Raw genomic sequence first — 10,665 nt, forward strand, 5'->3', positions numbered from 1 at the left:
TCTTAACCATCACTCAATTCATTACTCCCCTTATATGTTCTCCATAAAGATCTCTGACTTTTATAATGTGCTTATTTAGAACTTCAGAAGCTTTTGTTCATTCCATCTTCTATTCTCAATTGGACAACAGCATATCCCCTTGACATTCTCTCAGCATCCCTTAGCAGCTCTACTTCAACTACCTGGTCCACTTTCCCTTTATCTATGTCTTTAAGAGCCTTGGATTAATACATGACTCAAAGTGATGGCCTTACCTTTTTGTTTATCTTTTTTCATTATGAGAAGACCATTCCCCTTCACCTTTCAAACCCATTGTCTTGTTGCTGCTGGGCACACAGGAAAAGCCACATATTTCCTCCATTTCAGGTTTTATTGTCTCACCTCCACTTTAGCCACCAGTTTAATCCATTGCACTATTTTTTTTTCCATGTCTTGGATTTGTGTCCATAGCATTGTTTATCTGTTGCTTTCCAGCCTTAGCTGGCACCATATGTTTGGTGCCTTCAGTATTATATTGATAAACTCAGCTGTCATGGAGTCCTCATGATGTACAGGTGTCCAATTACGTCTTTCCATGGATACCTGGCTGCCTCTAGAACTCCAATGACTTAGGTCACCCAAAGGTTGTTGATGTGCAAGTCTTTTCTTCCATCTCTCTCCCTCCCTCTACCTGATATGAGTGAGTACTGGCTTAATATTTGCAGCAACTCCTTTTCTATCATTGTCATCTTGGCGAAAACATTATGATGTCATGTCCGATTTTGCAAATGGAACAACAGTATTTCAGAAATACTTTAATATTGCTTACATGTGATGGTTAGGTGATTGTGTGATGGTCTTGGTGTCATGTCAGGTAATTCCCAGACAATTAGCACTTAATTTAAGAGTAAATGTAGGAACAGAAGGCTCATAATATAAAATTGCAAATGTTGACGAGTGGTGATGCTCCTTTTCTGAAACTGGGGTTGCATATTTCAGTACCAAACTGACTTCCTAAAACTGCTGACAAACTAAGACTATTTTACATAAGACCATATAATCAATAATTAGAATACAAGATAAGAATACCTCAATTCCAAAGTACATAAAAATTTCTAAATATTGTTTCAATGGCTCCAGTTTCCTTAGAGTTTCCACTTACTGTCTTTTTGAGAAAATCTGCATAATAGTATATAACAATTCAAACTTATACTATAGTTTCCAGTTTTTTCTCATATCACTTGTACATAATTTTTCCAGACTACTATAAGACATTGTGTATTCAGCTCCTCTGTTATTCAGACAATTTTTCTGTCAGTCTCTCTTTATATCCCATTTTCACCAGGAAAGACACCCTCACATTTGCTATATTCTCTGTGCCATACAACACCATCTGCAACATCTTAATAAACCAACATTTACTGAGGCCCCCAACTCTTGTTCAGGAAGTATTTTTATATTACTCTGACCCATGCAGCATTTCTTTATAATTGTTTATCTGGTGTGGCAATTTCTTTTCCAAAAGAAACTTCAGTTTCTTGATGGGATGAACCCCATACTAATTAATACAATTTCTTTTTTAAATATAGATACTTTGCAAAGCACTTATGTATGCAAGATTTCAGCTGATAGTCATATCATCTGAGCCTAATTGTGCTCCTATAACAAAATGCTGCAAATTGAGTAATTTAAATAGGGGGATAGACAAATATTATCTATCAGCTCTATGTGAAGATAGCCACAATTTTTGTGCTTCCATTTGTTGCATTATCTGGATAGCATTTAGTCCTTACTTGCGAAATGATGCTTTATATTTTCAATTCTCTGGAGAGATGTAATTACATCGTAAAAGGCAAAAGGGCAAAGGAGGGAATGAACTTCCTCTTTCAAGCTTTCTAATAGGGAAACTGCTTAATCTCATTCATGAGAAAGGAGTCCTTATAATTCAGTGTCATGCCAAAGGTAATACTGCCCAGTTCTATTATACTGGACATTAATTATGGTGGTGACAAAAATATTCGAGCTGGGCTTCTCATCCTATGAAATTAAAGTATTTGTTGAGGGTGTGCTCCCTGCCAAGCAAGATAAAAGGAAGTTATTTCTATAATCCTTCAAAATATGAGCAAACAGAAAATAATCAAGTGGTAAAGGACTCATTGAAGTTCAGTCACTAAAGCATAACTGGTATATAGACTCAATCCTGCCTACTATGCACTTCCAGAGTTCTCTTTATATTTCTACCACTTCAAAGTAAATCTTAAGTGCTTCCTTATTGAAATATAATAAATTTCACTGGCACATATTTGTAAAAATTCATGGCAAGTTATTGGGTTCATTTTTGAGATATAAGAAGAATGAATATAAAAATTATAATATTAGACATACTTTCCTAAGGGTGATGTGGATGTCAGAAATACCAGGGCCTTCTTCAAAAGTCGAGTAGTTTGATGAGAATGTCCCATATAGGCTCAGATAGTTTAATAATTAATAATCACCAGTTGGTGTCACTGTTTGGGTCAGTTTAGGAGATTCAGTCTTGCTGGAGGAATTATGTTGCTGGGAACTAACTTTGAGTGCTAAAATTTATACTACTTCCTATTAAGTACTTCCTTTGTGCTTATGGTTCAAGGAATGACCTCTTAGTTTCCTGATTCTTCTGTCTTTCTTGCCAATATGCCTTTCCTCCATGATGGATTCTTATGCCTCTGGAAATGTAAACTAACATAAATCCTTTGTCCTCTAAGTTACCTTAGTCATAGCATTTTATCACAGCAGCAAAAAGTAGCTAATGCAAGAAGAATGAGTTCATGTAGAATTGGAAGGATTCATAGGAAAACTGAACTGTGAGGCGAGCCGAGGAAAACAGATGAGATTTTCGGTATCAGAACAGGGAACGAAGGAAGGGCATTTTGTACAGAGGGAACAGTGTGAGCAAAAGTACCTCAGGTTGTAAATCCTGGTCAAGTATCACTGGTTTGGATCAACAGCAAAATATAAGCTTTTGAATAAAATGTAAGTGAAAACACAGCTGGTCTTAGATTCAAAGAAAATGATAAAGAGGTATGAAAGTGGGAGACTGAGGCACTGCACTGATTTCCTAGATGTATACAACTATACAGCACAATGAAATAGAAGTAAACATAGACAAGAAATGCTACACATAAGAATTTTTCATAATGAAGCTCATTAAAATTTGCATGCTATTACAAATTAACAGAAATTTGAAAGTGTATAATCATTGCTATTATTGTTATTCTCCTAGAGAATAATTGATTTAAACTAGTAATCAGTGATTTTCATCACAGTGATTACATCTATAAACCAGTCAAAGGCAAAACTTGGGCCCACGAAAGGTTTAAGAAAGAAAATTAACAACTTGAAAACATTCTTTCATTGTGCACTATTATTAGCTGTTTTGAAGTTCAGACAGACCCAAATCAACAGGTAGAAAATTTCAGGAACGGTTAGCTCTTTGCACTTAAGAAAGATACTCAGAAGAAATGAATTTAGTAGCAGTGATCTTTTATAAAGGAAAAACAAATATCATTTGAGAAAATGTGTTCCCCATATTAATGATGATCTCTCATTTTGCACAGTATTTTGAACATTTCTGTAGCTTGCATGGTTGAATGCACTTTCCTCTCTGATTCTGAAACATAAGAATTAATCTTTCAATGCGCTATGGTAACAGTCTCCCAAGCTATGCAGCAAGATGCCTACATTAAAATCGCAGTTCTGCAAGGATTTTTCTTTCTTTTTTTTTATTTTATTTATTTATTTATTTATTTATTTATTTATTTATTTATTTATTAAAGATTTTGACTTCCTCACCCTCCCATCCCTCCTGGGCTCCCTGCAGAGACCCTACTCCCCGCAGACTGCCTCTCTCTTCCAAGCCCACCCAGCTTGCATCCAGAACCCTTCTTCCTTCTGCCCCCTTCCTTCTTTGGGCACATAACACCACCTAGCTCAGCCTGTCTGGGCGCTGGGGGCGAATCCTCAGGGCAAACAGGCGGGCGGGAGTTCCTTTGATTCACTGGCCTGCCTGCACCAAGCAAGGTAGGTGCTTTGTTTACGAACTACCCAACCAGCAAGGAGATCTGAGCTCGGTACCAGGAAAGCCATCATTGGGATCGGAGAGCTAACCTTGGCACCAGGAGAGCCAACATTGGGCATGGAGATCTGATATTGTCACCAGGAGAGACATCACTGGAGCACCAGGAGAACCATCACTGGGGAATACCATCACTGGGAAGGTACAACAGTAGGCAAGGAGACCTGATCCTGTAAAAGAAGATCCATAGGAGAGCATTCGGAGGAAGAGATCGGCAGGCACCAATGCAAGAATTCACCCAACAATCTGAAAAATAATATGAAACCACCAGAATCCAGCGACCTCACAACAGGAGGACATGAACACCTTAATCATGAAGAAGTAGAAAAAATTGACTTTATGAAAGTGATTGACACCCTTAAACAGCATGTAAAGAATGCCCTTATAGAAATGGATGAGAAGTATAACAGAAAGTTTGAAGAATTGAGTAAATCAGTGAATGATACCCTAGGAAACCAAGGAAAAACAATCAAACAGATAATGGAAACAGTTCAAGTCTTGAAAACTGAAATGGAGGCAAAGAAGAAAACACAAACAGAAGGCTGGCTGGACATGGAAAATCTAGGTAAATGAATAGAGTCTACAGAAACAAGCATAAGCAGCAGAATACAAGAGATAGAAGAAAGAATCTCAGATTCTGAAGATACCTTAGAGAAAATAAACACGCTGATCAAAGAAAACAGCAAGGCCAACAAACTCTCATCACAAAAAACATTCAGGAAATATGGGACACAATAAAAAGACCAAACCTAAGAATAATAGGAGTAGAAGAAGGAGAAGAAGCGCAGCTCAACGGTCCAGAAAATATATTTAATAAATTATAGAAGAAAACTTTCCCAACCTAAAGAAAGTTATACCTACAAAGGTTCAAGAAGCATACAGAACACCGAATAGGCTGGATCAAAAAAGAAAAATCCCCTCGCCATATAATGATCAAAACACAAAGCATACAGAACAAAGAAAGAATATTAAGAGCAGCAAAGGAAAAAGGCCAAGTTACTTATAAAGGTAAACCTATCAGACTTACACCTGACTTCTCTATGGAAACAATGAAAGCCAGAAGGTCCTGGATAGATGTACTGCAGAAACTAAGAGACTGTGGATGCAAGCCCAGACTACTATACCCAGCCAAACTTTCGTTCACTTTAAATGGAGAAAACAAAATTTTCCAGGATAAAAACAAATTTAAACAATACGTAGCCACAAATCCAGCCTTACAGAAAGTAATAGAAGGAAAATCACTAACCAAGGAGTCCAACATTGACCACATTATCTAAGACAACTAGAGACCCTTCACCAGCGCAACTCGAAGAAGGGAAACACACAAAATTTACTACTAAAAAAATGACCGGAGTTAACAACCACTGGTCATTAATATCACTTAATGTCAATGGACTCAACTCACCTATAAAAAGGCACAGACTAAGAGATTGGATACGAAAACAGGATCCAACATTCTGCTGTTTACAAGAAACACACCTCAACTACAAAGACAGACACCTACTCAGAGTAAAGGGTTGGGATAAGGCTTATCAAGTAAATGGACCTAAGAAACAAGCAGGGGTGGCCATACTAATTTCTAACAAAGTTGACTTCAAACTTAAATCAATCAGAAGGGATGAAGAGGGAAATTTTCTTCTCATAACAGGAACAATTCATTAGGATGAAGTCTCAATCCTGAATATCTATGCCCCTAATATAAAAGCACCCACGTACGTAAAAGAAACATTGCTAAAACTCAAGGCAGCAATAAAACCGCACACATTAATAGTAGAAGACTTTAACACTCCTCTCTCACCAATGGACAGGTCAATTAGACAGAAACCTAACAGAGAAATAAGAGAATTAATGGAGGTAATGAATCAAATGGACTTAACAGACATCTATAGAATATTCCACCCAAATGGGAAAGAATATACCTTCTTCTCTGCAGCTCATGGAACATTCTCGAAAATTGACCACATACTCGGTAACAAAGCAAACATCCACAGTTACAAAAAAATATCTGTAACCACCTGTATCTTATCAGATCACCATGGATTAAAGCTAGAATTCAACAACAATGCTACCCCCAGAAAGCCTACAAACTTATGGAAACTGAACAGTCAACTACTGAACCATACCTGGATTAAGGAAGAAATAAAGAAAGAAATTAAAGTCTTCCTTGAATTCAATGAAAATAAAGAAACAACATACTCAAACCTATGGGACACTATGAAGGCAGTCCTGAGAGGAAATTTCATAGCACTAAGTGCCCACTTAAAGAAAACAGAGAAAGCACACATTGGAGACTTAACAGCCCACCTGAAAGCTCTAGAAAAAAAAAGAAGCAGACTCACCTAGAAGGAGTAGAAGACTGGAAATAATCAAACTAAAGGCTGAAATCAACAAAATAGAAACACAGAAAACAATTGAAAGAATCAATGAAACAAAAAGCTGGTTCCTGGAGAAAATCAATAAGATTGATAAACCCCTATCCAAACTTATCAAACGGCAGAGAGAGAATTTGCAAATTAATAAAATCAGAAATGAAAAGGGAGACATAACCACAGACACAGAGGAAATTGAGAGAATCATTAGATCTTACTACAAAAGCCTGTATGCCACAAAACTGGAAAATGTTAAAGAAATGGACACTTTTTTAGATGAATACCATATACCAAAGTTAAACCAGGACCAGGTAAACAACCTAAATAGACCTGTTAGTCGTGAAGAATTAGAAGCTGTTATCAAAAACCTCCCTTCCAAAAAAAGTCCAGGACCAGATAGTTTCGATGCGGAATTCTACCAGAACTTCCAAGAAGACCTAATACCTATACTCCTAAACGTATTTCACAATATAGAAACAGAAGAGTCATTGCCAAATTCCTTTTATGAAGCTACAGTAACTCTGATACCAAAACCACACAAAGACTCAACCAAGAAAGAGAATTACAGGCCAATCTCACTCATGAACATAGATGCAAAAATCCTCAATAAAATACTGGCAAACCGAATCCAAGAACACATTAGAAAAATTATCCATTATGATCAAGTAGGCTTCATCCCAGAGATGCAGGGCTGGTTTAACATACGCAAATCTATCAATGTAATCCATCATATAAATAAACTGAAAGAAAAAAACCATATGATAGTTTCATTAGATGCTGAAAAAGCATTTGACAAAATTCAACATCCCTTTATGATAAAAGTCTTGGAGAGATTAGGGATACAAGGGCCATACCTAAATATAATTAAAGCTATTTACAGCAAGCCGACAGCTAACATCAAATTAAATGGAGAGAAACTTAAAGCCATCCCACTAAAATCAGGAACACGCCAAGGCTGTCCACTCTCCCCATACCTCTTCAATATAGTTTTTGAAGTCTTAGCAATAGCAATAAGACAACATAAGGGGATCAAGGGGATTCGAATTGGAAAGGAAGAAGTTAAACTTGCGTTATTTGCAGATGATATGATAGTGTACTTAAGCGACCCCAAAAACTCCACCAAAGAACTTCTACAGCTGATAAATACCTTTAGTAATGTGGCAGGATACAAGATCAACTCCAAAAAATCAGTCGCCCTCTTATACACAAAGGATATGGAAGCAGAGAGGGAAATAAGAGAATCATCACCTTTCACGATAGCCACAAACAGCATAAAATATCTTGGGGTAACTCTAACCAAGGAAGTGAAAGATCTATTTGACAAGAACTTTAAGTCTTTGAAGAAAGAAACTGAAGAGGATACCAGAAAATGGAAGGATCTCCCTTGCTCTTGGATTGGGAGGATAAACATAGTAAAAATGGCAATTCTACCAAAGGCAATCTATAGATTCAATGCAGTCCCCATCAAGGTCCCATCAAAATTCTTCACAGATCTTGAGAGGACAATAATCAACTTTATATGGAAAAACAAAAAGCCCAGGATAGCAAAAACAATCTTATACAATAAAGGAACTTCTGGAGGCATTACCATCCCTGACTTCAAACTCTATTACAGAGCTACAGTAATGAAAACAGCGTGGTACTGGCATAAAAACAGAGAAGTCGACCAATGGAATCGTATAGAAGACCCGGATTTTCACCCACAAACCTATGAACACCTCATTTTCGATAAAGGAGCTAAAAGTGTACAATGGAAGAAAGAAAGCATCTTCAACAAATGGTGCTGGCACAATTGGATGTCAACCTGTAGAAGAATGAAAATAGACCCATATCTATCACCATGCACAAAACTCAAGTCCAAATGGATCAAAGACCTCAATATCAATCTGAACACACTCAACCTGATGGAAGAGAAAATGGGCACAGGAGATTGCTTCCTATGTATAACCCCAGCAGCACAGACATTAAGGGCAACATTGAATAAATGGGACCTCCTGAAACTGAGAAGCTTCTGTAAAGCAAAGGACACTGTCACTAAGACAAAAAGGCACCCTACTGACTGGGAGAAGATCTTCACCAACCCCACAACAGACAAAGGTCTGATCTCCAAAATATATAAAGAACTCAAGAAACTAGACTTTAAAAGGATAATTAACCCAATTTAAAAATGGGGCACTGAACTGAACAGAGAATTCTCAACACAAGAAGTTCAAATGGCCAAAAGATACTTAAGGTCATGCTCAACCTCCTTAACGATCAGAGAAATGCAAATCAAAACAACTTTGAGATATCATCTTACACCTGTCAGAATGGCTAAAATCAAAAACACCAAAGATAGTCTTTGCTGGAGAGGTTGTGGAGAAAGGGGTACCCTCATCCATTGCTGGTGGGACTGCAAACTTGTGCAACCACTTTGGAAATCAGTGTGGCAGTTTCTCAGAAAAATTGGGATCAACCTACCCCTGGACCCAGCAATACCACTCCTGGGAATATACCCAAGAGATCCCTTATCATATGACAAAAGCATTTGTTCAACTATGTTCATAGCAGCATTATTTGTAATAGCCAGAACCTGGAAGCACCCTAGGTGTCCTTCAATGGAAGAATGGATGAAGAAAGTGTGGAATATATACACATTAGAGTACTACTCTGCGGTAAAAAACAATGACTTCTCAAATTTTGCATGCAAATGGATGGAAATAGAAAATACTATCCTGAGTGAGGCAACCCAGACCCAAAAAGAAGATCATGGGATGTACTCACTCATAATTGGTTTCTAGCCATGGATAGGGGGCCACTGAATCTATAATTAGTGGTCCTAAAGAAGCTAAACAAGAGGGCAAACCCAAGGAAAAACATACAGTTATCCTCCTGGCTATGGGAAATAGACAAGATTGCCGGGCAAAAAATTGAAATCTTGGGGTTGGGGTGGGATGGGGGTAAGGGGAGATGGAGAGAGAAAAGTGTGAAGGAGAGGATGAGGGGAACTTGGGGAAACGGGATGATTGGGGATATCGGAAGTTTGGATAGGGGAGCAGGGAAACTCATATCTTAGTTAAGGGAGCCATCTAAGGGTTGGCAAGAGACTTGAACTTGGAGTGGCTACCAGATGCCCAGGGCAATGTCCCCAGTTAGTTCCTTGGGTACCTGACGATAGGGAACCTGAAATGAACCTATCCTATAGCCATACTGATGAATATCTTGCATATCACCATAGAACCTCCAACTAGGGATGGATGGAGATAGAGACAGAGACCCACACTGGAGCACCGGATTGAGCTCCCAAGGTCCTAATGAGGAGCAGAAGAAGGGAGAACATGAACTACAAAGTCAGGTCCACGAGGGGTGCACCCACCCATTTAGACAATGGGGCCGATCTATTGGGAGCTCACCAAGGCCAGTTGGACTGTGACTGAAAAAGCATGGGATAAAACCGGACTCTCTGAACATGGTGGACAATGAGAGCTGACGAGAGGCCAAGGACAATGGCGTGGGGTTTTGATCCTACTTCAGGTTCTGGCTTTGTGGGAGCCTAGACAGTTTGGATGTTCACCTTCCTAGATCTGGATGGAGGGGGGAGGACCTTGAAGTTTCCACAGGGCAGGGAACTCTGACTGCTCCTGGGACTGGAGAGGGAGGAGGAGTGGGGGGAGGGGGAGAGGGGCGGGAGGATGGGGAGGGAAATGGGAGGCGGGGAGGAGGCCGAAAATTTCTTTTTGAATAAAAAAAAAAAAGATTTCTGCCTCCTCCCCACCACCACCTCCCATTTCCCTCCCCCAATCAAGTCCCCCTCCCTAGTCAGCCCTAAGAGCAATCAGGGTTCCCTGCCCTGTGGGAAGTCCAAAGACCATCCACCTCCATCCCGGTCTAGTAAGAGGAGTATCCAAACTGCCTAGGCTCCCACAAAGCCAGTATGTGCAGTAGGATCAAAAACCCATTGCCATTGTTCTTGAGTTCTCAGTAGTCCTCATTGTCCACTATGTTCAGCGAGTCTGATTTTATCCCATGCTTTTTCTGACCCAGGCCAGCTGGCCTTGGTGAGTTCCCGATAGAACATCCCCATTGTCTCAGTGTGTGGGTGCACCCCTCGCGGTCCTGAGTTCCTTGCTCATGCTCTCTTTCCTTCTGCTCCTGATTTGGACCTTGAGATTTCAGTCCGGTGCTCCAGTGTGGGTCTTTGTATCTGTCTCCTTTCATTGCCTG

This window comes from Chionomys nivalis, chromosome X, assembly GCF_950005125.1.
Source record: "Chionomys nivalis chromosome X, mChiNiv1.1, whole genome shotgun sequence".
Taxonomy (NCBI): domain Eukaryota; kingdom Metazoa; phylum Chordata; class Mammalia; order Rodentia; family Cricetidae; genus Chionomys; species Chionomys nivalis.